The following is a 27,262-nucleotide window of genomic DNA, read 5'->3' on the forward strand; positions in this document are numbered from 1 at the left end:
ACACCGCAATCCCTGCTCCTCCATTCTCGTCTTGGGATCTTGGGTATGCATGCACATGTGCCCAGTGTGAGTTTAAGCCACCGGGTACAGGACTCGAACCATGGTCAACTTCATGGGAGTCCAGTGACATAGCCATTATGCCAAACTGCTGGTCCCAAATTGTACCTTTTTTAAAAAAGAATTATTTACTTAATTTTACTTATATTTCTAAAATTAAATTATTTATTATTATTATTACTTTAATTTGATGAAAGAGAGACAGAGAAAGTCAGAGAGAGAAAGTGATAAAGGAAGCTGCCAGGTCCAGGACTTGAACCATGGTCGGCCATGTGGGATCTAGTGCCTTAACTCCCATGCCACCTTCCAGCCTCTGTCGGGACTCACTCAGCAGAACATGTTTTTTTTCAGTGGGGTGGCCGCTCTCTACAAGCCCCATTTTTTTTTTAAACTTGCTTTAGGGCATGTGTACGAAACAGAGAGAGAGAGAGAGATAGAAAGTGAGAAAGTAAGTCTCTAGGTCCAGGACTCAAACCATGGTCAGACAGCACCTTAATCACCCCACTACCTGCTGACCCCAAAGTTGTACCTGTTTTAATGTTCTCTTACATTAGTTCTAGTATTTGTACCAGTTCTGGTTTGGTTTTAATAGACTGTTTATTCTAATTATGAGTTCTGATTTCCTACTTCTTTGCATGACCAGTAATCTTTGATTAGATGTCAGACATTGAAATTTTTATCTTACTGCGTGCTGCATTTTGGAGGGGAAATTCAAGTCATAGCATTCCACCTTTAGCCCCACAAAACTCATATTCTTCTCACATACAAAATATACTCATTCCATCCCAATAGTCCAAATATCTTAAGTCAACCAGAGTCAACTTGAAAGTCTATAGTTCAGAGTGTCATCTAAATCAGATATGGGTGAAACTCAAAGCATGATTTATGCTGAGGCAAACTCCCTTTAGTGAGCCTGTGAAACTAAAACAAGTACAAGTTATCTACTTGTAAAATACAATGGCGGGACAAGCATAAGATAGACATTCTCATACCAACAGAGAAAAATAGGTAAGAAAAGAAGAGTAACTAATCCCAAGTAAGTCCAAAACCCAACAGGGAAAACAACATTAAGTAAGTCTTAATAGAGAATAATTTCCTTTGATGTCATGTCCAACACCCTGGGCACATTGGGAGTGTTGGTTCCTGAAACCACAGGAAGCTCTGCCCTTATGGCTTTGCTGAGTTCAGATCATGTAATAGTTCTCACAGGTTGGAGTGTCTTGTCTGCAACTCTCCCAGGCTCACATTGTATTGCTCCATATGCAATGCAGCTCTTCATCATTTTCTGAAATCATCTCCTCTTCTCTTTGTTCTTTCTAGTCTAGGTAGTCCTCACAGCTTTTCTCTACTTGGAAAGTTCTTTTGTTGTTTTTGTTTTGATATTTATATCTATCATTCTTATATGACTTAAAGTTTCACAAGAACAATCCATTTTATTCATCACCCACACCAGGTTGCTAATATAGTGCTTGGTCCATATTTGTGGAAATGAATGAATAGTTCTCCAAAAAATGCTTTTTAATTCTGGCTAGAAACCTAGAGGTGTTTATATTATCTAAACAAGTGAATTTCTTAGGGATAATTCTAAAACATTCCTTCCACCTCCTCTGCATACTATCATTCAATACTGTAGATCCAAACAATTAGATCAGTCATCTCTTAACCCTCTACAAGTGTCCTTGACTTGTTTCCTCTTACTTCCTCCCTTTATATTAACTTCTTTTTTTTTTTTTTAGATTTTTGTTTGTTTGTTTGTTTAAGAGGTTTTTGCTATAGGGCGCATGCGCTTGCCAGAAAGACAGACACAGAGAGACAGAAAGTGAGAAATCACCCCTCAGAGAGGATGACCACACCACAGTCCCTTCTCCTCCATTCTCCTCTTGGGATCTTGGGCACACGTGCACACACACCTGGAGTGAGCTTAAGCCACTGGGTCCAGGACTTGAACCACGGTCAGCTACATGGGAGTTCAGTGACATAGCCATTACTCCAACTGCTGGTCCCGAGATTTTTTTTGCTATAGGGCGCATGCACTCGCCAGAAAAACAGAGTGAGAGAGAGAGAGAGAGAGAGACAGAAAGCAAGGAATTACCCCCTGAGGGGATGGCCACACCGCAATCTCTTCTCCTCCATTCTCCTCTCAGAATCTTGGGCACGCACACACATGGACCCGGTGTAAGTTTAAGTCACCAGGTCTGGGACTCAGACCACCGTCAACTACATGGGAGTCCAGCAACATAGCCTTACACCAACTGCTGGTTCCCTTTTACATTAACTTCTGACTAGAGAACCTACTAAGGATAATCCTCAACCTCTTATCTTCTAAGAAGACTTTCTTCATACCAGCCAATACCACTCTCACAGCTGTGTTCCCGTGCCATTTACATATAATTTGTACTACAAGGACTGTAAACGTGACTAAGTTATGTTTTTTATTTCTCTTTTAGAATTATTTATTTAATTTAATTTGTGTGTGTGTGTGTGTGTGAGGTCAGCATTTTACTATGATTGGATTTAGGAGAAGAGGAAACTGTGAGCCAATTGACCATTTAGTGAATTGGTCATTGTACAAATTTACCTATAGAAAGGACAGAAGATCTGGAATAATCCCAAAGGCACTTATAGGACATGACAAAGAGTTTAGATTTTATTAAATATATTGAGAAACCACTGGAAGATTTTAAGGAATAATAACATGATCTTATTTATATCTTTAAAAAAAATCTCTGGCTGCTTGGTGAAGATTTGTTATGACAGGACAAGATTCAAAGTAGAAGACAAGAGACTTTTAGTAATAACCGATGGGAAATATGAGACAAGAGAGAAAGGATCAAGAATGACTTTTAATTTTGGCCTGAATGATATTGCCATTCACTGAACTGAGGAAGAATTGGAAGGAACCAATTTTCAAGAAGATTTTAGACAAGTTAAGTTTGAGATGCCTATTAGACATCCAACGAAAGGCACTAAGTAGACAGTTGACTGTGAGAATAATCAGGCCATTTATTGATAGTATTTATAGCTATGGGCCTGACCGGGAAGTGAGTCTAAAACAAGAAAAGATGAAGACTGAGGCCTGGGGTAATTTGATATTCAGAGGACTGGAAGAGGAGATGCCATATCATGAAGGCAAGGATTATAATTTCTACTTCCTTTGTGTCTCAAAGAGTGTCTGATATAATGCTGGGCTCACAATAAGCATTCAAAAAACATTCACTGAATGAACAAATAAAATGTTGTAAAAGTACATAGGTACATTGGCATACCATGGACTGTGGGAAGCTGTGCACCAGCGAGTCTGCCGAGGCCATTTTCATGAGTCTCTTACTATTGCCATCTTAGGCTCAGAGAACAAACAATTACAAAGGCCACAATTGGCTAAACCATACTCTGATTGGCCACTTCCCATAGCAAATTGGTGAGCTTAGAATCTCTCAGATTTGCATATCTGGCACCTCATGATTGGTCCACAAAAGCAACCAATCATAACCCACCTTTTTACTATCCTTCATTCAACCAATCACGGCCCACCAACATGTATATAACCATGACCCCTGGCCCATAATCGCCAGACGACCCTGAAGACCCTGAAGAGCTGTGACACCGTGTCATCTCTAGACGACCCTGAGTTGTGACACCACGTCGTCTCCGGACGACCCTGAAGAGTTGTAATACTGCATCATCTCCGTGTTGTAACACTGCGTCGTTCATCCTGTCTCTCACTCCTTCCCTCAGGAAACCTGTTCGACTGTCCCCCAGGTCGGGACAATGGACCTCTTCTGACTATGCCTATGCCAGAGCCCAAAACAGTGTCTCTGCCATCATCTCCATCACATATTACAGTGGAAAGTTCCACCGTGGCAAGCACTCACTGGTAGACATTTTAAAAAATGCTTTATAAATTACATGTTTTAACTGAAGTCTTCTTTTCTTCCTTTACCTAAGTGCAGATTTAGCTGTTATTTAGCAAATTAAAAAAAAAAAATCTGACCCAAAATGTTCCTAGGATACACTGTATTTTTTTTAAATTATTATTATTAAAAGACACCAACCTTAATCCTTGGCAATCCATCAAAACCATGTATTTTCAAGTGCCAGCAAGAATGAAATGACTTTGGCCAATTTACAGTAAATTGCTCTTTTTTTTTTTGTTCTTTCAATTGAAATACATGCACTTAAAATTCTGCCTGGAGTACATCCAAATAGCAAAAGAAACAAAAACAAAGTTAAAAACTAAAGATCTGAAGAAATAAGCAAGAGAACCTTGGGTAGTTAGTCACTCTTGATTTGGATTCATTTTGCATGTTTAATGTTGTTTATAATGTTGTATGATACCTTTGGTAACCTGATAGTGGAGTAATTTTTTTAAAGATCAATGCAACAGATACAGAATTATGAGCAAGACATTTCTGATTAAGCAACAAACCCTGGCCACCATACTTGGTTGAGAATTGCAAATTTTGGTTCTGTGAGGTATTCGGCACCAGCATTTTAATTCCATGACTAGAACTAAGTGGAGGTTTAAGAAGAAAAATGATTCCATTTAATGGCCCAAACTAACAGGGTTATGTAGTGTAGGTTTTCAGACACTTGTGGTGCAATGCTCAGAAAGGCAGCTAATGTCTGTTCTGGGAACTGGTATGAAAAGCAGTAGAATGAAACAGAATTGATGAATTAGACAGAAAGGGCTAGTTCATTTTCAGATTTCTTTCTAAAGGCAACAAGAGGAAAACAGAGGTGCAAAAGAAAACGAAAACTCCAGCCTGAAAGTTGACATCGGAATTAAGAGTTGGGAAAAATTAAAATTGCTGCCCATGCTGTGATAGTTTCCATTCATCTTGCTTGGAGGATGAAAATCACTGTTAGTCTTTAAGTTCTGTTTTCCTTATTAACTGTCTTGGAGGAGGTGAGTATTAGGATGACCAAGTCCTGAAGTGGTATTTCTCAAAGTGTACATTAAAGGAGCAGAAGTGGTAGTGCGAAGTGGCTACGCCTGTCAGGCAGTCTTAAAACAGACACTCAGCATAAATGCTGGAGATACCTTGATCAGTGGAGAAAGTCCACATCCTTCCTGAAGTGATCAGGGCTCTCTGAGCACACTAGACAATAATGTAACTATTCAGTCTTGCATCATTCTCATTATTTTCCTGGGCCACAAGAAATCATCATCATTAGAAAAAAAAAAAAATCTTCATTTGGGAGAGCTTTTCACAGCCTGTGTGTAACTAAGTTAAGGAATTTAAAAGAGGAATTTTTCTAAACCCCACAGGGAAAAACCATTCTCTATCTTACAGACACCGAGTTGTGCTCCATGGTGGGGATACCAAGCATGAGGTCAGTGAATTCCCTCTTTGTTTCCCACATTTATACCAGCGTCTTTTCAGGAATCAAGATTTTTCAAAGCTAACAACGTTTGCTTGCTTAGAGTAGGTAATGTAGAGAGAGAGCTACTATATTTAAAACAATCGTGTACTTGATCATTCTCTCAGAGCTCTGCGATGTGGAATAAATCCTGCTGAGCTCTAGATTCAGAATGGATTCAGGCATTCAATCAATAATGGTGACGAATCTGCCTCTTCTTAAATCTACAAATAATGACTTTCCCAGCCAAGAAAATACATATTCTATTCTCTTTTAGTCCAATTCTTTTCCGTTATCCTAGGAAGCATCATTTGTCTCAAAAGGCGTGCACCATCTCCTGGGAGGATCTCTCTGTGTCTCTCTGTCTTTCCTTCTGACACAGACATACACTTCTGTTCTAATCTATAGCAACAGATTAGAGTAGAATAAATGACATTAAATTTTTTTACAGAGAAAAATATTACCTACCTTTTTCTTCCTTTTGGTCTTCTTGGCAGAGGACTGTTCTTAAAATGCTCCAACTTCACTGGGTGAGTTTGGGCAAAAGGAGAAGAGAGGAGGCACTGGAAGGAGGTTCTTCACAAATGGACCTTTGTCTGCCTTGTCTCTCGCCTGGGATTGACAGACTCGCGGCTCCAGCCAGGACTGTGGGGAGGAGGGGAGTGGAAAGAGACGGGGCTGCAGAACTGCCTCCTTGGACTCTTCCAAACCAGACAAGAACGAACTGAACAGCTTCTTTACAGAGGGAAATAACTGGTCTATACAAGAACTTGAGGGAGGCAGACTCCTGGAGCAGTAAAATATGAAACCGGAGGGATTTGAAGAGAACACAGAGTGATTTTTTCTTTAAGAGAAGTGTGTGTGTGTGTGTGTGTGTGTGTGTGTGTGTGTGTGTGTGAGTGAGGAAGGATGGGGGATGGAATAGGAGAGAAGAGGAGGGGGGATGGCCAACATTTCTTAGGAAGGCAGCCGAGTACCTCTTTTCCTTTCACAGTTTGTGTTTTTTATCACCAGGTTTTTCTCACCATCTAAATTTCTGAGCACATGCTCATAGAAAATATATTCCAATTCATGTTGCATCTCTACAAATTCTCACACCAAGAGTCATTACCAGTCAATGTGAAGCAAAAAGAAATGACTAAAAATTCTGTATCTCAGAAATAAATGCACAAAGGAATTTCATTCTGTTCTGAGAAAACAGTACTGAAATTCTAGCATCTATTAACAAAACTTTAGGATTTCTTAAAAAGTTTATTCATGAAGAAGAACACAAACGCATGAGAGAAAAAGAAGCCTCCTTGATGGGGTCTCATCTCACCCTAATCCCCTCTCCCTGGTCCTCCAGCTTGTCAGGATCTTGGCCTGTGCCCAGCATGTTTTCAAGCCAACCCAACCCAGGCATTTGAACCTGTGGTTGGCCACGAAGCTTCTAACACCACAGTTCAGTTTACTGTCAACTGTGCCCCCAGGGTGGGTCAAGGGCTTTTGTTTGTTTGTTTTAACTCAATTAGGAGTTGTATTGTATGAATTAGAAATATATATAGGAGGGACCAGCAGTTAGCATAATGACTATGTCCTTGAACTCCCATGTAGTCGACCATGGTTTGAGTCCCAGGCCTGGTGGCTTAAACTCACGCCGGGCGCACGTGACCTGTAGCAAAAACCTCTCCAAAAAAAAAACATATAAGAATAGAGTAGGATTTATCTACCCAGAGAATGGAGGAACAGTATTTCCTGGTTGTATTAACAGAGGTATGAAGGTGAAGAAGAAGGTGAAAACTTTAGAGATTATATGACTGGAGCCAGAGATAGTAGGAGATGAAATTAGAAAGATAGAAAGAAGTAAGGTTGATGAAGTACTTTATATGCTATGCTAAAAATTTTTAAGTTTATCCTGAAATTAAATGGGAAAATGATGAAAATATGTGAAAAAGAATGAATCCCTAACTGCAGTGTGGAAAAGGTTGATGTAGAGGAGAGATGAGAGACAGGGAGAACTGGATATTGCAATTATCAAGAAGAGAAGATATTAAGAGTTATGAGGAAAACTGAAAGGGCTTGATGAGCAGTGACATGCTTATGTTTAGGGGAGAAGGAGCTGAGGGAAGAGGAGGAGACTTTACTAACTTTCTTTTATTTTTTAAAAAACATTATTGCCTTAGGGTACGTGCAGTCACCAGAGAGAGAGAGACACATGCAGTCACCCGAGAGAGAGAGACAGTGAGAGGGAATGTGAGAAATCACACCCCTCTCCGGGGTAGGAGGCATGGCCATGCTGCAATCCCTTCTTTTCTATTCTCCTCCTGGTATCTTGGGCACACATGCACATGCACCCAGTGTGAGTTTCAAGCCATCGAGTCCGGGACTCAAACTCTGGTCGACCATTGTGGGAGTCCAGCAACATAACTGCTACACCATCTGGTGGTCCCAGACTTTACTAACTTTCAATGTCTTGGACTATTGGGTAGATAGTGTTGTTACTTATCTAGAAATAACAGGCAAGAAAGAGCTGTTACTCATCTAGAGAAAAAAATATAAACATTTTAGTCAGGAATGAGAAGATAAAATGAGTCCATTAACACTGAGTTTATGGAGCCCTAGAGGTGTTTAGGAACACTTAGTAGGTAGTTGGTTAAATTAACCTGGAGCTTCAGGTTTAGTCTAAAGAATTAGTTTGTCGACTCATCAGTTAATCATTATGTCAGTTAAATAACTAATAAAGTTATTCAACTAAGTGACAGTGGAAGCCATGGCTATACCATTTGAAAGTTACTGCACTCTTGCTATGCACCAGACACTTCATATGTCTAAACTATAAAGTGAGTACTATTATTAGTCTCATTTTATTTATTTATTTATTTGAGAGATTTTTTGCTATAGGGCACATGTGCTTGCCAGAGAGACAGAAAGTGAGAAATCACCCTTCAGAGGGGATGGCCACACTGCAATCCCTTCTCCTCCATTCTCCTCTTATGATTTTGGGCATGCATGCATGCACACACCCACAGTGTGAGTTTGAAGCCACTGGGACAGGGACTCAAACCTCAGCCGGCTACATGGAAGTCCAGCAATGTAACCATTATCCCACCTGCTCAATTTTTCCTGTAACGATGTGTGTGGAATGTGTGTGTATGCTCAGGCAATTGTTTTGCTAAGAATGTGAATTCAAGTGCAGCTCAATATTAGCTTCAGTATAAAAACTGTACAGATTTTTGTATAGCTGATAAGATTCTTTGTAGAGAAAATACTTTTTTAAGAATGCAGGTTGTTGCTTTTTGAGGGGCTACAACATACAGTTAGATTTTATAGCTCCTGATGTTGAATGTTCCTTCATATTTAATGGTTTAATTTTTTGACTTGTGTATGGCAGTACAGCACACTCATAGAAATTGGTTTCAATAGTAAATTTTGGGTTTTTTAGGATGTTGCATTGTGTGGGGTTTTTAAAATTTTGTAATAAAATTATGTATATTAAAAAAATTAAAAAATAAATGAAAAGGTATAACAGAAATGTTAAGTATTCTTCCCAAGACCAAAGAGCAGAAAATGCCAAGACCCTAGTAGTACGTTTCTAATGTCTATGCTTCTCACCCATAAGCTAAACTGCCTCTCAGAATGCATTACAGAGAGGAGACTAGGGCTGAGATCATGTCCACAAGCATTTAAGGGTTGGATGGATAACAGAGGAGGGAACTGACAAGGGATAGCCACAGTAGTGAAAAAATTAGGATACCGTTGTTATGGAAGCCAAAAGAAGAGTATCTGAAAAAGAGTGGAAGTGAGTGGAAGGCTCCTAGTGACAGTAGTTTTGGAGAAGCCATATGTGCACACTCCAGTATGGAGTGGAGCAGAGTGAAGGTCAACAAAACTGGAAGCAGTAATTACTCCTGGGAGAGATCAAATCTCTGCTTGGTCGCCATTTTATTGAAAACAACACAAGTGGTATGGACTCCAGGAAAGCAGATGAGAGGTGTGTGTGTGTGTGTGTGTGTGTGTGTGTGTGTGTGTGTGTAGCTGAGAGCACATTTTCTTTGCGTATTTACAAACAAATTTCCTGTGATCCTTACTAAAAAAAAAAAAAATTATGCCACAGATGGAGTTAGTTTGTTTGTATAGAGCTGTGTGGGATGGAAGAAAAGATGGAAATTAGTCTTCATTCCATCTGAAGAGTGATCCATCTTAGGCCAGCCAGTGGCATGGTGGTTAAGGTGGCTGGATCCCACATGACTGACAGTGTGGTTTGAGTCGTGGACTGGCAGCTTGAAAAACACTCCAGGTGTGTGTGCGTGAGTGTCCAAAATACTGGAAAACTCACTAAAATCCCAAGAGAAGAATGAAGAAGTGTGGCCATCTGTCTTGGGGGAAAGGGGTTCACTCTCTCTCTCTCTCTTGCTTTGCTTCTCTCTCTCTGTTTCTCTCTGTTGAGTGCATGTGCCCTATAACAAACAAGAGAAAAGGGCCATCCACCTTATTTGACTTGTGGAGCTCTGGATCAGAAGCATATCTAGACTTCAAAAGATTTGTGGAAAATTAAATTAAAATGTTTGTTATAATGCAAGTTTTAAAAATTTCTGCAATTTTTAAAAAATTGTACTTTTCATGAATTTTTTGAAGAACACCCCTCTCCCTTTAGTGTTGTGGCAAATCAGCATTCTCTGTAGATGAATCTCGTCTCCTCTTTTTCTAACTCGTATTTCCTTGTGTATCTCATTCTTTTTTCATTTCCCTTATTGTGCTGCTCGTTTTGTCTCCGTGTATCTAAATTTGCAGCTGCTCAAATAGTTGGTTCATTTTTATATTCAACAATGTTCAGATCCATACAATGTGCTTGGCATCAAACTCCTTGCATGCTGGCATCAAGTGGCACATAGCAGCTCCTGGTAGCAGTCTCCGGATCCTATTCTAAACCTCTTAGGGAAGCTTTCCCCTAAGAAGAATGTTTGGTTCCTGGTTTCCTAGTTCCTTGCTGTATTCTCAAGCACTTACTTATTGCTAGTTGGACTTTCTATCACTTCTAGGGAAAATTATTAAACATTGTTAAGTTTAAAAATACTTGGATTTCATCATCCTGATGTTCATTACACAGAGTCTACCACTTGAGAAGTAATTGAACTGCAAACCAAAGCCTGCCCTTGGAGCTTTGCTCTAGTGACTCTTACTTGGGGGCGTAAATTCAAAACTATGATTACTTTTCTTGTAGATGGCACCCTATGACATTTTTGTTTTCTCTCCTGGTAAACTGTTTTTCAGACTTCTTGTTGAACCCAGTTCTAGGTTGTCTCTTACAGACACCTTCAAAAGCTTCCCAAAGTGAACCTCTTGTGTAACACAGAGCCTGCATTTTAAGTAGGGCCATCTAAATATACTGTCCAGATGTCTAGAAAATATGTCCAGCTATATTTTTATGGCTTTATGTGATGATGATGGTGTGTCTTTGTGTGTGTGTGTGTTTCATTTATATAGTTATATGTTACCATTCTTAGGTCCAGTCGGGTTTAGAAATGGAAAATTCTCTCAAATTTGTAACATAGCCAACTCCTGAGTACAGAAAGATTTGATACAGAACTCAAGCAATTATGTGCAAAGTACTGGTATTAAATCTGAAAAGTGATCTAATTAGTGTTTTCTAAATCAGCAACAGCAACTTCCTTCCAACCAGATGAAATCTCAGGAGGTAGTAAGCTCGTGACAAAAAGTGATCTCTGATTTCCACCTGGGAGCTCATGCATATGCCCTGATTTAGGATCTGCTGCTCATCTGTTCCATAACTGACCCCTTTTTTCTCATTTCCCTCAGGCTTAAATTCGTCTGCAGTCACTGAGGCTGACAATGTGGAGAGAAGTAGTCGCTGGTTTCAGCCTTCACAGTGCAGATCCTCCCTGGGGAGTACTAGGATTTGGTTTACGTGAGTATCCTGGACAAAGGGGGTCTCAAAGTAAATATAATAATTAAAAACTACTTGATGATTTGTTTGTTGAACTACAGACAGAATTACTTTTTAAAACTACCTTTAGGGGACCAGCAGGTGTTGTGATGGTTAAGGGTACTGGACTCCCACATGACTGACTACGGTTCAAGTCCCAGACCTGGTGGCTTGCTTTCTCTCTTTTCTTCTCTCTTTCTTGCTCTCTCATTCTGTCCCTCTCTAGTCAAATTTACCTAAGTAAATGAATAAATAAAGTTAAATAAAATAATTCCTTAAAAAAAAAAAAACTACCTTTGGAGATGGGAGGGAGGGAATGGGGGGAAAATAACATTTAACAGATGTAAAAATGAAAAGTTATATGGTGATGATAATGCGTATGGTAATACCTTTGACCAGACTAATACACACTGTTTTAATGCTGGAAAAAAGCATTTTGTGCACAGTAAAGGTGCACAATGATGAAATACAAATAAAAAAATGTAAGAGGAAAAGAACTACCTATAAAATCTTTCATCAGTTAAAAAGAAAGAAGCTGTTCTATTAACATAATTAATTTTGGACTCAGGTAAAAGAGTTTCCTTTAGAATTAAAACTACTTAAAGTTCCTTGTAAGATTCCCACAGAACTTGGAACATTTGTGCTTAGAATGGTTTTTGCAACTGGATTGAACAACATAACATCTGTTACCCAAATTTACCTGTATGCCACTGACGTGAGACTTACAGAAACGAGACTCCACTGAGGATTCCCAGTGAGGCACTTGAAGAGACAGCAGAATTATCAAAGAGCTATTGTGGAAAACGTTGAGCTGATCTACAATACCACAACTAGAAGAAGAGCAATGCTTCCAAGCGGCATCCATATTGGAATGCCATTGCAACGGTCAGATGTGCCTGAGAACTGCTAGGATTCCCGGGCGGACAGCCCCGGCTGTGATGGGGATAACACGGAGGATCTTCTTGATCAAAACCGTTTAGTAAGAATGGAAAACACAAGCCCTTTTTTACCTCGACCCAGAGAGTAAGGCACCTCCAGGACTGCTAGACTTTATCCCAGAATTTATACATAGAAGTTGTGAGCGCCATGAGTAACGTGACATTTAAATAGAAAAGAAATTAAGTCATAAAAAAAAAGAAACATCAGGAGAAAAGTGTATCAGGAAAACCATCCAGTTTTAGGAGCCCATGGAATATTTAGAATGAATGGTAACGTTAACACAAAAATAGACTTTGGCAGGAAAAGTAGGAAAGATTCTTGAAAATAACCTCTTTAGTTTCCTGGCAGTCTGCACGGGGCATTTGACTGGCCGTGCATGAGTTGCAGCCCAGATCCCAGTGGTAATTTTGTGGTTTGGTGGAGGCCACTCTAGTCACTTATCAGACCTAGAAAGATGGAGAGATCATTAAGTGTGCCAAAGGATGCTCTTTCGTAAGTTCTAAGCTATTCCTCTAGTCTTCCCAACGGTGTTTTGCAAGTACATCTAGCCAGTTGATGATGTTAATAATAGCAGTGATACTATACATAATGATGATATTAACTGCTCTTGCCAAGTATGCTAAGCACTTTGCGTATGTTATCTTGTTTAATCTAAGCAACTTGCTTTTACGAGGTAGTGTTGACATGGGTAAGCTGTTGCTCCAAAAGATTAGGCAACTTAGTCAAGATTGACACAGCTGATAACCAGTGGAATTCAAACTGGAAACCCAGACAAACAATGCTCTTCACCTATTGCCTCCATGAATAGTACAAAGAATAGAATGAAGGACTAGAGAATTTAAAAAATAATGCTATTTATGAGACCAGCAGTTAGCATAATGGCTATGTCGCTGGACTCCCACATAGTTGACCGCGGTTCGCGTCCTGGACCCTGTGGCTTAAAACTCCGGCCGGGCATGTGTGCGTGCATGCCCAAGATCCTGAGAGGAGAATGGAGGAGAAGGGGTTGTAGCATGGCCATCCCCCCCCCTGGGGGGGTGATTTCTCACTTTCTGTCTCTCTGTCTCTCTCTGTCTTTCTTTCTGGCGAGCACACGTGCCCTATAGCAAAAAAATAAATAAATAAAACCTCTCAAAAAATGCTATTTTTAATCCATTAATTTTTGTATGAGTGAACCACATAAGCTCTCTTGAGCCATCATCTTTTTAAAAAAATTGTTTTCACATGATTATTTTATTTATTTATTTATTCATTCATTTTATTTTAATATGACCAGAGAGAGACAAGGAGAGATAGAGAAAGAGAGAGAAAGTGAGAAAGCAAGCCACCAGGTCCGGGACTTGAACCATGGTCAGCAACGTGGGAATGTCCAGCACCTTAACCACCATAGCATCTGCTGGTCCCGAGCCATCACCTTTTTTTTTTAGAAGTATAATTTATTCAGCTACTTAATGTTTTTAAAACTTTATTTATATATTTATTTATTTATTTTAATTTGACCAGAAAGGGAGTGAGAGGGAGAGAAAGAGAGAGAAAGTGAGAAAACAAGCTGCCAGGTTTGGGACTCTGCCATATGGGAGTCCAGCGCCCTTAACCACCACGGCACCTGCTGGCCCCTGATCATCACTCTTAACGTACCTCTTGAGTCTATTTTCTGCTAACACTTTGTTTGAAGCTATTCTTACCTAAACACTTATAAACTTAAATCAGGTTAATAGACAATTATACATACATGAAACATGGCCAAAATATCAGTCCTTTGGGTAAAGTTTCTAAGTGATTATAATTCTAGGAGTGAAGTGATAGTGCCAGGTACTCAGTAAATATGTGCTGAGGGAACTTCTTCCTTTCAATGAGTATATAATGCTCAATATGCCTGGTGTGTTTTTCAAGCTCCTGGGTCTGGGACTTTATGCCGTAGGCCATGTAGAATCCAGTCGCCTTATCCACCAGGTCACAGAGCCAGTTTGGTTCTTTTTATTCGAGAATAAATGAGAAAACAAGATATAGGTTGGGATCAGCAGATGGCGTGATGGCTATGTCGCTGGACTCTTACATAGTCGACCTGGCAGCTTAAAACTCATGCCAGGCATGTGTGAAGGCATGCTCAAAACTCTCCAGAGGAGGATGGAGGAGAAAGGATTGCAGCATGATCAACCACCTGAGGGGCGATTTCTCACTTTCTGTCTCTCTCTGTCTCTCCGGTGAGCGCATGAGCTCTATAGCAAAAACCTCTCTTCAAAAAAGAGAGAAAGAAAAGATACAGGTGATGGGTGTGCTCACTGGTACTGAGATATCATAGCTTCTAGACCCTCTCGGCTGACTGAGCAAGAAAATACATAAAGGGACTTCAAAGAGTTCATGGGAAATGGAATTAAAGTACAAATATTTTGTTACAAAAACATTTGGAAATCCATGCATAATACATTTCCATGAACTTTTTTGAATACCCTGCATTCACATCTGTTAACCTCTGTGTCTATACTATCTATAAAATTATGGAATGTTATAATATTTCTAATATCTATTCTAGCTATAGTATTTCTCATGTATTTCTATCTATAGTACTTCTATACTATCATATCTATAATATTTATGTAATATTTCTAATGTATCCATCTGTAGCTGGTATCAACCTAAACATGAGTTTATGCTGACATCTCTAACTCTAATCCATTACGCCTGAATCATTCTAACCTCCTCCCCTTACTTATCTCTAACCTCCTGCTCCAGCAGTGAGAAACCTGACTCCCACTGTCAGCCATGTATTTAATTGCTCTTTAGCGGAGAACACAGCTAGAAGTATCAGAACTGCTAACCATGCCCTGTGGTGCACTTCTATCAGCGAGAGCATAGTGCTTATATACCATGTCTCTTGCCTTTAGTTTTACAGATGCCAATCAATTCCTAAGTTACTTAGAGCAGCACCTCCCGCCTCCACCTTTCAGTTAGGTTGCTTCAAACATTTATAACACAGATTATTTTGTCACACTCTGCATTCCCTCCTGGGATTCTCCAGGCTCTCTTCTTTATAAATCACCCAGTCAGAGGTATTTATGTAAGCAATGTAATTGTGGACTGAGACAATACTGCACAATCCTATGAAAACATAAATTGTCATTCCCATAGGAGGCGGGTATCCATTACAGTGAAAGTCGAATACGTATCGCTGAAACCTAAAACATAGTCACAATCCCACAAAAAAAAGAAAAACCTTTTATTACACTGACTTTGATCAACTGGCAAGGTAGTCTCCGCCTTTAATACACATACTCTAACGAAGGTTTCTTCTTTGAAGTGAATGAACAAAAATTGTCCCCAGATTGCTGTTGCTATCAGTTCAAATATCCCTCCTCAAAAAACTTTAACTGCATTAAGTGGCTTAGTTTGTGTCTGAGGATACTTTATGTCTACTGTTTATTTTGTCTCCTAAGTTACTTGATGTAAAATATTTCAGGAAATGAAGATGACCAAGGATCAATGAGAATGAAGGGCTTAAGAATAGCATACTAAATCAATGTATTTCTCTTCTCTTCTCTTTTTCTTTTAAAGAGTTGTTTTTATCTCCCTTCCTTCCTTCCTTCCTTCCTTCCTTCCTTCCTTCCTTCCTTCCTTCCTTCCATCCTTCCTTCCTTCCTTCTTTCCTTTCAATTTAGTTTGACTAGAGAGGGACAGAGTGAGAGAGAGAGAAAGTGAGAAAACCAGCCACCAGGTCTGGGACTCAAACCAGATTCAGTCATGTGGGAATCCTGCGCCCTTAACCACCACGCCACCTGCTAGCTCCTCTTCTTTGACCTTTTTTGTTTGTTTGTTTGTTTGTTTGTTTTTATTTTTTTAAAGAGGTTTTTCTATAGGGTGTGTGCGCTTGCCAGAAAGACAGAGAGAGACAGAGAGACAGAAAGCGAGAAATCTATCTGCAGGGGGGATGGCCACACTACAATCCCTTCTCCATTCTCCTCTCGGGATCTTGGGCACGTACGCACACGTGCTTGGGATGAGTTTAAGCCACTAGGCTTGGGACTTGAACTATGGTTGACTACATGGAAATCCAGGGACATAGCCATTATGCCAACTGCTGGTCCCTCTCTGACCTTTTTAGTATTAGAAAATTAATGGGTGTAACGTAATCTCAGCAAATGCTGGGATTTTCTTTCCTGACCTAAAAGTTTCTGAGATTTCTCCACTAAGAGTTGAAGACTGTTTACCCAGAAACCTGGAAGGTTCTTGGGAATCAGGAGAGAATTCCTGGGAGACTGATTCTCTCTGAGGCAGACCAGACTTTATAACCATTTGCACCCACAAAACTCTGTTAATGCTGTGTCCCATATCCTTTCAGATTTTATCTACCTCTCAAAGAGGAAGAAATACAATAAATGACCTGAAACAAACTATATATAAGTAATACTTTTTAGGAGTTCTAACTTTCTAGTAACATTTGTAGTAATTTGAAAATTTCTTAACCGAGAAGCAGCAAGCTAGACCAAGATATTGAACCCCAGGATTTTCTTTGACAGTTCCTTGAATACTCTTAGTTATACCAATGTAAGGTAAATAGATAAACATGTCTCTGGGGAAGAGACATTTTGTGTTTTTACAAAGGTTGTTCTAGCCAATATCACCCTGCTATGCCAAATTACACTTACCTAGGGCCAAAGAAGCTCCAAAAAAGAGATCAAAACCTTATCCCCAGGACCAGCAGATGGCATAATGGCTACGTCGCTGGACTCCCATATAGTCAACCACAGTTCGAGTCCCAGACCGGGTGGCTTAAACTCACGTGAGGTGCGCGTGCGTGCATGCCCATGATCCCAAGAGGAGAATGGAGGAGAAGAGATTGCGGCATGGCCATCCCCCCTGGGGGGTGATTTCTTGCTTTCTGTCTCTCTGTCTCTCTCTGTCTCTCTGGTGAGCGCACACACCCTATAGCAAAAACCTCTTCAAAAACAAAACAAAACAAAACAAAACAAAACCCCCCACCTTATCCCCTTCCCATGGAGAGTCAACTTAATTAGAACTTTCTGAAGGGTTGAGATGGCCTTGACTGAGGTCCCTCAAGAAGAAAGAAGGAGTCTGGCTCAGTGACAGGTCAATACCAGAGCCTAGAGGTTTGTGAGGGACAGCTTGCTCTAGGTACCATGTATGGCCACAGTTAGAGACCTCATTATTCCCAACACCTTCTGAAATCTGTTTAGGAAATAGTGGCCGAAAGTGTGAGTGCAAATCTAATAAACTGTCATCTTGGGAGTCCATGTGCACAGAACCACCCTGCTGTCTGCCTGAGTTTCTGCAGGCACAAGGATATCTTCACAGGACAAGGATTCATTGAAGCCTGTCAGAACCAGTTTTCAACATCTACGGGCATGTAAACGTAATAATTAAAATCTGAACCTGAAAATGGGTTGATCAGTTCTTTCCATATGGAACACGGAAACAAGATGACTCCCTTAAGACAAAGTTTCCAAGACTCCTGGACAATTTGGAGAATGGGGAATCCCTAAGAAAAAGATAATGGGGCCAGTCCCATGTAGCTTGAAAAGATATTGTGTGTGTGTGTGTGTGTGTGTGTGTGTGTGTGTGTGTGTGTGTGTGCCTCAAATTCATATATGATAGAGAAATGGAGAAGGGATATTCACATGGCCTTGCCCCATTGAGCAGGAGAAGGTAGGATGCTTTCTCTTTTCTCCTTTCTGTCGCTGTTCTTCTCTGGTGAGTGCACACACCCTCTAGCAAAAATTTAAGAAAAAAAATACTGAATTTCCTGTAATAAAGGAGAATGGAGGCATGGGCAAGTAATTAGAAAAATGAAAAGAGAGATGCCCCAAATTTGAATACTATACTGATGGAATTTCATACAGCTTATATTTAATATTTCCAGTTCATTGTTAATCTCTAAGAGCTAAAGTGTTTGCCAAATTTTGTTTGACTACTGATTTTTTTCCTATGAGAGATTGGATTGCAAGGAACTCTAGTTGGAAAATGCTTCTCAAATGATAGAATTTAAATACTAAGTCAGGATTATGGAGCAGTGAATTTGGAGCACAGGCCATTTTCTGGATCCCACAAATATGGTTGCTTACCTATCTCAGGACACACTATCTCTATGATTCTGTAGTGTTAGTCACAATGTTCTACTAACTCTGAACGAAAGAAGACCCAGAGTGCAGAGATAATGTGCTGAAACAGAATTCCAGCCTCTCCTTGGCTCCTGCTGTCATTTGCCTTTGGATAAGGACCATCAACTCTAATTCCTCATTGGCTACCTGAGAATAGGGATTTTCTGTTTTATTCTCTTGTATGTCCTCAGAACTTGGAACTGTGTCTGGCACCATTTATGTACTCTATAACTATTTGTTGAATGAATAAACTTCTGGCTCATCACTCTCCTGGAAAAGTTACTAAAAACTAAACTTAGCCATTTTCCTTTCCACAGTATATACTTTGCAAATGTAGAGCACTCAGCAGTATGAGGATTCAGCAGTATGAGAACAGCAATAACTGGAAATTCTTCACTTTGTTTGGCAGTCTCAATCCTTAGCAGCAAATGGTAAGTAACATTTCATTTGTAAATCAAGTAAAATCCATCTTTTTCCAAGTCAGAACAACCCGAATGGGGTGTAGGAGTACAATGAACCCGTCTAACCACACCAGCAGAATTACTATGCCCTCAGGTTCCACATTGCCCAATCTGAGCATGATGTGCAACATTTTTAGCAACCACTATGGCCATGTAACTAAATGCAATGTATTTCTACAAACTTACCATCAGGGCAGTTGTGTATATTTTTAGCTGCAGTAACACCATGCTGATATCAACCATAACTGCTTTAGACAGTCTTCTTCCATGTGTGTTAGGACAAGGCCATGAATATTGTTGTGTCCAGTTTCATGAGATGTAACATTTCCTCTTTTATCATTCATCTCCATAAAATGGTTCTCATTTTGATGCTACTGCTTTGGGTTTTCCTTTTAAAGTCACTAAAGTCACTCAAGTTACATTGTCCTGGCTGATACTCCATGAGTAAGCTGAATACCCTGCACTGGCCTGTGTAACCCACAGTTGCCAGGCCAAGGCTGCCTTCTTTTTATGGCTTATTCCCTGCTATCATCCTGAGCCTGTGGAAGACCATATCAAAAAAACACTCTTAGTTTACTCTAACTCACAATGTTCTGGGTTAAGACTATACCTTTTTTTTTGTATCATACTTTACAGTTTATAAAATGCATTTCAAGATACTTTCATATCTATTATCTCACACATAAAAAGGTATTTTTCTGCATTAACAGAGATTAAGACCATATCTTTTGATGCTTTCTGCCTTGGGCAATTTTTTTTTTCCAATAGCTTGGTAGTTTACAAAGTGGTCTTTGATCCCCAGTGGCTGCGGGGAATTGTTTTCAATGTGGTGGGGTTTCAGAGTGGGATTAAGGCATGAAGACTGAAAATCCCTCAGGTGAATTATATCTGCATCCAGAGTTGAGAATCTCTCAGCTAGGGGTCTCTTTAGGGTCCTAAAACAAATATTTAATCTTCTCCTCCATCTGTCAGGCTCACTGTGCTAGATCTAGTGATACGCCCAATGGGATTAATCCTTAGGAAATTCGTGTACAGTTAGGTTGTTGCTCTGGGACTCCAGTCACCCTATGAACTACTACTAGAAAAACTGATGAACAATTGAACAATTTCCTTTAGGTTGATTCCATAAGTTGCATTAAGAAAAAAGAAAAGAAGAAGAAGAAGAAGAAAAAAAAAAAAAACCTGACATAATAAGGAAACCACTTTTAGTTACTCCATTTCCTGGAGCCTACAGCTGGCAATATGCCTAGGACACGATGTATTCAATTCAAGTCAAAGCAAAGTTGTTAGGAGAAGCAGATGGCCCACCTAAGGTGAAAAAATTGCTTTCTTGTGGGGAAGGCATGGTGGTTTATTCGCCTTTTCCTCTAGGAAGGTGGGAATGTGTGCAGGCCAAATAAATAAAACACATTACAAAAGCATTCCGCAGATGAATGGAATAATTGATGCTGGAACAGGGTCACAGGAGGCATCTTCCTGCCTCTAGGCAGGCTGCAGAAACTTGTCACACAAGGTATTAAAGTGTCCCCTAGAACTTTATCATTCCATCAGAGGAACTAATATGAACCAACTTGTGACTGGAGAGCCATCGACAACCCTCTGGAAAGCTGGTAACAAAGAGCTGAAAAGATTGGGAACAGTTAAGATGAAATAGGTTCAGGAAAATGGCTGAACAATAACAAAGCAGTAAACTTTGTCCTCCAGTTAAGGAAAAATGGGATTAGCAAGCATGGAGGTGCAGAGAGCAGGTAATCTGCGTTTATTTAGGAAAGGAGAGACTAAACAATAAGAATTTCTTGCTGATGATCTAACAGTTTCTGGAGGAGAGACACTTTAGGGGGAGGGGGCATTTATTTATGCTCAGATCTCCCCAAAAGAATATTTCACGCAGAAGGCTTTTTCCAATACTTGGGTAAAACGACCCTTAAGCTTATCCATTTTTTTTTTTTTTTTTTGCCCTGAACATTCTGTTCATGAATTTGGTCTCCCAAGTAGCTTGATAATGGGGAAGATATATCCCAGATGGAGGAAACAAGCTGGAGGCCATTGGTTTATCATACACCTGTTATGAAAAATAAATCTGGGTTTGTTTGCTATGTCAGTCTCTTGAGGGTTTGGTAGCATAGTTTAGTCCCACAACCTAATCACCTGGCAATGCAGACAGAATCAACTCTTTGGACATGTGCACCTGCTTGTCTGATGCCAGGACACTGTGACCAGCCCTCCATATTGCTGGACTCAACAGTCCAGACCTTCTTCTCTGATGTCTGTCCTTTTCTTTAAATTTAATGTAAATCATCATAGAAAGTCATCGCCTGACAGACATCTTTAAAATCAGCAGAAGGTGTGGTTAGCGGGTGGCATGGTGGCTAAGGCACTGGACTCACACATTGCTGACTGCAGTTTGAGTCCTGGATCTGGTAGGTTGAAAATCATGCTGGGCATGTGTGTGTGTATGCCCAAAATCCCAAGAGGACACAGAGAAGGGATTGCAGAGTGGCCATTCCTCCCTGCCTAGGAAAGCGATTTCTTACTTTTCCCTCTCTATTTATCTCTCTGGCTCTCTCCTTTATAGTGAGTGTATGTGCCCCATGACCAAAAAAAAAAAAAAAAAAAAAAAAAAGAAAAGAAAAATTTAAAAATCAGCAGAAGGTAACTCTAAATTATCTTCTCTGTAGTACATTCTGGTGTTGGATAGCTTTGGGAAACAATTTGTATTTCACATACTGTGACTTGGAAGTTCACCAAGTAGCAAAATTCCAACTTCCTACAGTGATCTTTGCCATCCTCTTCATCTTGAGAGAGTGGGTATTGTGAGACCACATAAGTCATGTGTAGAGTCCCTAAGCAAGTGGTGGGGAAGGAAGGTCATGCTACCAAGCACAGTTCCTACCCAGAGTTCCTTGTGCCCCTTGATCATGCGACTTGAAAAGGGAAAGAATTTGGGTTCAGAGAGAACCGTCTATGGTTCGCCTTGGCCTTCTCATCCCTGACTTGGAAAGGTGAAGCATTGCCCACTGTGAGTACTCTCACCTGTCTGTCCCTACCTGGGGAGTAAACGGGTAACATCATGCACTCCTCAGTGAATGCTACACACTTCTTATTCATTAGAAGACATTTGTCTATTGGTACTTTGGTGAAAAATCATTTTTTGTCCTTCTCTAGGATGAGGTGGATCAGTAGGGACCCAACTCTGGAGATGATCTACCAATCTCATATTCTGGAAATTGTCCTGTATCCCTGGGGGGGGAGGGGGAAGCCAATTATTTTTCCATTATATGCAAAAATAGAGACATTAATACTGACTATTAATTCCTTCTTCCTTCAATTTGGAGAATCAGCTGAAGTCCTAATAATAATGACCATTGCTATTACTTTCTCAAAATAGTCATTTCATAAATAAAATAGAGTTTTGGGGTCACCATAACTTTACTCACCATAACTGAGATTTATGAAGGTTGTGCGAGGTGGCAAAATGGGGTTTGCAATTCAGGGTGTTTTACTGCTCACAGAGGCTGGGGGTAATCTCTTGAGAATCAAGGTTTCCGTTGGGTAGAAATTGAGCAATTAGAACAGAGACGTGCTGGGTAACTCCTTCCTCTTTATGTCTTATGGACGGGTGGGTACCCTAAGTCTCAAGCTGCATGACTTAGGTTTATGTAATAGATTTGATTTGGGCGTGTCTTGTATCATGTGCTCAGCATTTCTTGCAAAAAATGGCCACAGATAACCATGGCCATTATGTTAAGTCTGTCTCTGTGCTGATGTTGAATTTATCTGACAGGTTTGCACAAGGCATCCTCATAGCCTTTTCTTTAAAGGAAAAAAGAACTGACATTTACTGATTACTCACTCTGGAGCCACACTGCCTTCATTTTTCACAACAAATCTATGAGATTATTTCCCCTCTATTATGGATGGGATTGAGGCTTATTTCCCAAAGTAACAGAGACCCTTAGGAGCATACAAACATGGATGCATCTGGTCAATTTCATACGGAGTACTGAGGTGACAATACTGAAGAGTTGGATTTTAGGATTTAAACCAAGACCTATGTGACCCCAAAAGACCCCAAACCATTACTCATTCACTGTGTCATGTTGCTGCATAAACATCTGAAAAGTTAGAGAAATGCCACAGGATTTTAAAGCACTGTCAATAATATCAGGCGCAAAAAGATTGTCATGTGGGAGTGCCTCCATGTTCTCTTTTTTTTTGTTCGTTTGTTTGTTTGTTTTAGAGGTTTTTGTTATAGGGCGTGTGCACTCACCAGAAAGACAGAGAGAGACAGAGAGACAGAAAGCAAAAAATCACCCACTAGGGGGGGATGGCCACGCCGCAATCCCTTCTCCTTCATTCTCCTCTCAGGATCTTGGGCACGCACGCACACGTGCCTGGCATGAATTTAAGCCACCGGGTCCAGGCCTCGAACCCCAGTCGACTACATGTGAGTCCAGTGACATAGCCATTACACTAACTGCTGGTCCCCCTCTATGTTCTCTTCAGCAGGCAAGTCCAAGAAACTCTTTTGAGATTAGAGTCTGAGCACCAGGGGCTGATGCCAGTACGCAAGAGGGCAGAAACACATATCGTTTCTTCTCTGAGCATATAAGATGTGAAGAAGTAATTGCCACCCCAAAGTCATCTTCCTGCTTTCTGTCAGGGGCCCCATTTTCCTAGCTGTTCAGGAATCATCTTTCATAATGGCTTGCCCTATTTAAAGCCTCTTTAAATAATTGGCAAGTTCTACGGATTCCGTTGTTGTAACAGTGTAGTCATTTTTAGGCTCACTCTTGCTGTACAGTTCAGACCCATGCAAGTGTGTGTGTCCATGTGGACTCTGTTCTGTTGCAAAAGCCTCCTAAACAGTCTCCCCCTTGCCACTCACTCCCTGCTCTCATCCCATGGTTGCTACGTGTATCATCTAAGCACAGGTCTGATGATTTTATACCTCTGCTCAGAAAAAGAGAAGCTGACCCAACTGGTGTGGGGCATGAATGCAACGCTCTGGGAATTGGCCCCACATGGGAAGGTCACGGCTTTGTGACCTTAGGTCTCCTGGTACATGATGGATGCATACGTGTTATCTTAGTTGGCTGAGGCTGGAGTACATTGTGATATGAAGACTCTGTTAGACCTGTCTCTCTCTCTTTCTCTGTGTCCCTCTCTTGTGAATTATTAATTAATTTTTTAAATAATTATTTCATTTTATTATTATTATTTTTAAATGTGAGTAAAAGAGCCAAGAGAGAGAGAGAAAGTGAGAAAGCTAGTCACTAGGTCTGGGACTTAAATCGTAGGAGTCCAGCACCTTAACCATCACACCGTGAATTTACTTAGCTAATTGAAAAAATCAAACCTTGGAAATTACCTGTGGCAGTCACCAGACTCCAGAGCTCTGCCCCTAAGTTTGTGGTCCTAGGACTCATGCTCATTTCGTATTTGGATGTCTTGTCCTCAGGGTAGTAATTTCTGAGGAACTGTGGAATACAAGAGTCCCACTTTATAACAATATACAAGATGAAATAAACAACCTAGAACTCTCTTCACCACCAGGAAAAGAAAAAGCCTTATTTCCCCCATTAAATTGTTGTCTAGCGCCACCTGGTGTTAACTAAACAGCAGCTCTACAGAAAAAGGCAAGACTACAATAAGTATTTTACCCCAAATTGAGGACCTTAAGCAACGGAGGGAGCCTTATAGATCATTTAGATAGCTGCCTGATCTTATGATTAATGCAGAATTTAGAATCAGAACAGAATCCATGTTTCTTGAATTCCAGGCTCCTCAATTTTTAGCATGTCTTTATTGTCTCCTAGATCTCAAAAGGAATTTGGTCAGAGTGAGGTCACCCCTGGAAGCAGACAAAAAACAAAACCAAAAAAACCGGTATCTATTGATCTCTTACAATAAGCTGGTTATTGTGCTGAACGCATGTGCAAACATGACTTCATTTATTCAACATACACGATCTGTTCTGGTTTCTATTTCACAAAAATACAAAGTACAATTTGGAGACCTGCATCTTATGTTGGACCAGCAACTACTTTCATGTCTGTGTTTACTCAAGGCTCTGGTCATTCTAGATGTCTCAGTGACTGGAGTGGATTGCCACAATCCCTTCTCCTTCATTCTCTTCCTAGGATTTTGGGCATACCTGCATATCACCCTGCATGATTTTCAAGCTGCCAGGTCCAGGACTCAAACCATAGTTGACCAGTCCATTGTCTTAACCACCACACACCACCTACTGGCCCCTGCAACTCCTTCTACATTCTCCTCTTGGGATTTTGGACATACACCCCATTACATCTAGGATGTTTTTTCAAGTCACCATGTCAGGCACTTGAACCTGAGTCAACCATGTGGGATACATCCTCCTTAACCAACATGCCACTGACTGGCATTGAGCAGAAGCTTTAAATCATGGGATCTGATAAGGCCTCTTTCAGCTTTGACCTCTTTCTTGAGAACAGCTTGTCTTAGAGAGTGACTCTTCCTTCAGCCCTGGCCCCTGGCATGAGATGACACATATCCCTGAACTGAATTCAGCTGAGCTGAGTCCATCAGAGACTTACAATCAACTTGCGTCCTCATAAAACGTGAGCAAGAAGCAATATTTGTGGGGGTTTTTTTGGGGTGGGAGAGATTTTCACTGTAGGGCGCGTGCGCTCGCCAGACAGACAGAGAGAGACATAGAGACAGAAAGCGAGAAATCACCCCCCAGGGGGGACGGTCATGCCACAATCCCTTCTCCTCCATTCTCCTCTCGGGATCTTGGGCACGCACGCACATGCGCCCGGCGTGAGTTTTAAGCCACCGGGTCCGGGACACGAACCGCGGTCGACTACGTGGGAGTCCAGCGACATAGCCATTACGCTAACTGCTGGTTCCCAGAAGCAATATTTGTGTTTTAAGCCACCGAAAATCTGCAGCTGGTTAATGCTACAATACAAGCTGACTAGCATAAGGTTTGAACAGTTTGACTGGATCCAAAACCTTTTAAAAACTCTCTGTGAAGAAGAACATTGCTGAGTCAACTGTGGTGGCATAGGTGGTGGGGGCGCTGCTGTGTAATGCTAGAAGCCAGGTAGGAAGGCTCTGGGTTAGACTCTTGAGTTTACCTGAATACGCTGGGTGCACCTGTGCGTGGTGCCACGCTCCTGGCTGGCTGTAGGGCTGGGAGAGGAGTGCAATGTGAAGACCTGTTGGGGATGCTTGTCTCTCTCTCTTCTTGCTCACTCTTTCACTTTTCCCTCTCTCTCTCTCTCTCTCTCAGAAAAGACACAAACTGTTGGGGTTGCTTGTCTCTCTCTCTCTCTTCTTGCTCACTCTTTCACTTTTCCCTCTCTCTCTCTCTCTCTCAGAAAAGACACAAAAAGACACTGCTTCTAGAATGATGTCTAATTTAACTGACTTGAGAATTTACTGTGTATTTGATCTTAAGTTTCTGACGCTCTCATCATCTTCCATACTTGGCTTACTCCCACCTTTCTCAGACACTTACGCTGAGCACCCCATTTCATTCTGCCTCTCCAGTTCTAACACCTCAGGACTTTTGTTTACCTTGGTTTACTTTTTCTGCTTTTAAAAGCATGCATTAAGGACCAGCAGATGGCATATTGGTTACATCACTGGACTCCCACATGGTCAACTTAGGTTTGAGTCCCAGACCCAGTGGTTTAAAACAAACTGGGCACATGTGTGAACACTTCCGAAAGATCTGAAGTTGTTGTATTTTATAGTATGACCAGTAGAGGTCATAGGCGAGCTCTTTAACTATCTTGGGTCTCTGTTCATAGTATTTATATAAGGATATGTTTTTTCTAGATGTTTATTCTAGATGTATGGATTGCCAATGAACAATTTGGAGGTGGCAATTGGCATAAATTATGAAAATTGCTGAGAGATACAAATCGATGATGACTCATATTGGCTTCCTCTTCAGATATGACCTAGAATTGGAAACATGCAAGAAAAAAAAAAAGAAAATGCAAAACAGAGCAAAAAGTGTTGGCTTTAAAGTTATATCTATTTGTATAAATGGCTTATAAATGAATGTTAAATTCAGTTAAACAACCAGGAATAAAGTCAATGCTTATTTTTAATCACAAAGCTATTCACCTAGATTAATAATTCCTTCTCCCAAAAGCCCGCGTGTGTCTGCGCATGTATACGTGTACACTCATGTGTATACAGATAAAGTCTACTAATACTATTGACACTTTCTCTCCCCCCTTGTAACAACAATAATAAAAAAGTGGCAAATCAAGGCGTGTCCTGATGGTGAAGCCAGTCAGATCCCACACGGCTGATGATGTGGCTTGAGAAGCACACCAAGCCATGTGCGTGCACGCTCTCAATCCCAAAAGGAGGAGAGGGAAAAAAGGATTGTGGCTTGACCATCC

The 27,262-nt window shown here is 40.6% G+C and overlaps 1 protein-coding gene across 1 annotated transcript in view; it reads right to left on the reverse strand.

Annotated features, from left to right (window-relative positions):
• The window catches only part of SCRG1 (stimulator of chondrogenesis 1), an 18,157-nt gene extending 11,887 nt beyond the window's left edge, over nucleotides 1-6,270 (reverse strand). The window contains exon 1 of the mRNA XM_006146467.3: nucleotides 5,887-6,270. The gene's annotated coding sequence lies outside the window, so the exon portion shown is untranslated. The remainder of the gene's footprint in view (nucleotides 1-5,886) is intronic.
• Nucleotides 6,271-27,262: the final 20,992 nt, after the last annotated feature.

Source organism: Tupaia chinensis, unplaced genomic scaffold (assembly GCF_000334495.1).
Source record: "Tupaia chinensis unplaced genomic scaffold, TupChi_1.0 Scaffold000179_1, whole genome shotgun sequence".
NCBI lineage: Eukaryota > Metazoa > Chordata > Mammalia > Scandentia > Tupaiidae > Tupaia > Tupaia belangeri.